The following is a 2821-nucleotide window of genomic DNA, read 5'->3' as shown; positions in this document are numbered from 1 at the left end:
ACACACACACACACAGACACACACACACACACACACACTCACCCCGGCCCACATATCAATAACAGCAGCGGACGTTCACTAACATTCTCGCGTGTCATTCATTAAACTCAATTTCCTCGTCCCATTTTACGAGCAGGCGGTATATATTTAGATTTGGAAGAAATCAACCATCCCGCGCGACGAGACGCAGGGATAAAAGCGGGCTTCATCGATCCCTCAATCTTCCCGACGTCGTCGTGCGCATTGTCGTGGGAGGGGGAGGGAGGAGGGGGAGGGCGAGATGTAGATGCCGAGGCGGGCGCACTGAGAGAAGCGTCTACCGCCAGCGCAGACGCGTGTCATCGTTCATTAAAATCATTGTCCGCGCCCTAATCGACATTTACGCTACTCGAATTATACGGCGCTCCCTACACATAAGCAGCCCGCCGAGAATACTAGCTCCTCATCATCTGCGGCCGCGGCGCGTGCACGTCACCTCGCGGACTGACGCGCGGCTGACAGAAATATATACATGTATAGCGAAATGTTTCTTTAGCGTGAGCGTTTCCTTTGCGTTTTGTCGTTGCATGATGACGCTGTTTCGGTTGCTGTTTGTTCGTCTTGCCCAACGATTTTACGCTCCCGCCCGCGTGCGACGCGCGCAGAGACTAAACGGGAAAAAAACTCGGACTGCTGCCTACGCGAAGGACGCAAACGAACGGCTCCAAGGTGACGGGGCAGATGCTAGATGCACAACACGAGGGGAAGGAGTGGCAGACGGATCAGGGGAAGAATATAGAGGAGGCGGAAGAGGAGGATGAGCAGGAGGAGGAGAAGGAGTAGGAGGAGGCGGAGGAGGACGAGGCGGAGGCGGAGGAGAAGGAGCAGGAGGAAGAGGAGGAGGTGAAGGAGAAGGAGAAGGAAGATGAGAATGAACAGAAGGGACAGAGTGGGCAGGAGGGGAGTGGAGTGAGATGAAGAGTAGGACGACAAGGAGAATAAAAGAGATAATGAGAAATGGGATGACAGGTTAGGAGGCCCAGTCTTATGAGTGAGTCTGGAATAGTATAAATTAATGAATAATAATAGTAGGCCTACCATTATTACTAATAATATAGTACCGACAACAAGTATATAACAATAGTAATAATCTGAACATATTAACCTCCAAAGGATGCCAAGGGAAATGTTCGCTAAGTACTCGTGAATTAGATGTTTGTGATTAGATGAGCGTGTCATGCAATAATAAACACCATTATCCCTGAACAATGTCGGCGTGACGTCACGCGCGGCGATCAATCACTCAGACGAAACATTCGTACATTTCGCAGTGTTTGCATTCTATAAGGGTCAGTTCTCGCGAGGCGCGCCGACCTGGAACTCTCCCGGCCGGGAAAGATGCTGCCGCTGCCGCTTTTCCCCTTTCCTCCCCCGCGCGCTCGCTTGCCAAACTGATTTCATCGGTCGCGCTGTCGCCACGTAGTTGATCGGCTGAGCGTCTGGGATTACCATCTGGTGTGACGTCGACAGCGAGAAACGAGCGCGATATTAGCCGCTGAATGGATGTGCCAGTTCGTGTTTGCCCGCAGCTGAGTAAATGACCGTCGGCATGCCTGCTGTGCACGCGGCGCCTTCTCTCGTTCTCGTGTCGCGAGGTGGAGGATGAGGAGGAGAGGAGGAGGAGGAGGAGGAGGAGGAGGAGGAGGAAGAGGAGGAGGAGGCGAAAAAGAAGGCGGAAGAGGAGGATAACGAGGATATCTTTCACCACCTCTCTTTTTTCCTCACCCTTCTTTCACTCTCTCTCCCCTTCTCTCCCGCTCCCTCTTTGACCCCCCTCTCTCTTCCTACCCCCTCTCTCACATTGCGCGAAGCCATGTCTGCCCGTCTCTCCCAATCTCTATTTTATTTTATTTGCGCACGCACGCTTGTACGCACGCGTGTATTCGCGCTTGTACGCTAGCGTGTACGCACGCGTGTATTCGCGCTTGTACGCTAGCGTGCACGCACGCGTGTACGCGCGCGCGCGTGTGTAGCAGCACGACGCGACGTTTCGCGCCCAGCGGCCGCTTACGCATTATAACATTATAGTAGTGATTCATATTCGGACGATGCGCGCCGCACTTTTTCACGACGAACACTTATATGCTCTAATAAGCGTTTATGTTGCAGCGCGTCGCCGCATCCGCCTAGCGAAATCTGACAAATCTAGCGGCACCGACACACGATCGCTTCCGCAGTAAATCATATAGTAGCTACGTGCATGGGCACACGCGGACCAACGCTCCTCCATCACGGTCACCAGAGGGCAGCAGTGGCGATCCGTGCAAGGGATAGTGCCAAGAGTCCATAATATAACATTTTCTATTATGGGCGCTTGATAACGTGTAACGTTAGTAGCAGATAGCGGGGGTCGAGGCGTACGCGCATGGTGCATGCCTATATGCTACGCGTGCCTACATTAACGACGTCGATGTGACGTCACAATCACGCATAACAGTGTCGCCGCCACGTGCGATCTTTCTAGTTAGGCGTGAAAAATGATCGTCTGCTCAGGTAAATTTACGATGTACAGGTTAATTCATAATCGCACGTATAGGTTAATTTATGATCGCATGTACAGGTAAATTCATGATCGCATGTACAGATAAATTCGTGATCACGTACAGGTAAATTCATGATCGCCTGTATAGGTAAATTCGTGATCGCACGTACAGGTAAATTCAAGATGGCATGTACAGATAAATTCGTGATCACGTACAGGTAAATTCATGATCGCATGTATAGGTAAATTCGTGATCGCACGTACAGGTAAATTCAAGATGGCATGTACAGATAAATTCGT

Source organism: Priapulus caudatus, unplaced genomic scaffold (assembly GCF_000485595.1).
Source record: "Priapulus caudatus unplaced genomic scaffold, Priapulus_caudatus-5.0.1 Scaffold29, whole genome shotgun sequence".
Taxonomy (NCBI): Eukaryota; Metazoa; Priapulida; class Priapulimorpha; order Priapulimorphida; family Priapulidae; genus Priapulus; species Priapulus caudatus.
The sequence above is the reverse complement of the archived record's forward strand: the minus strand, read 5'-3'. Positions refer to the sequence as shown.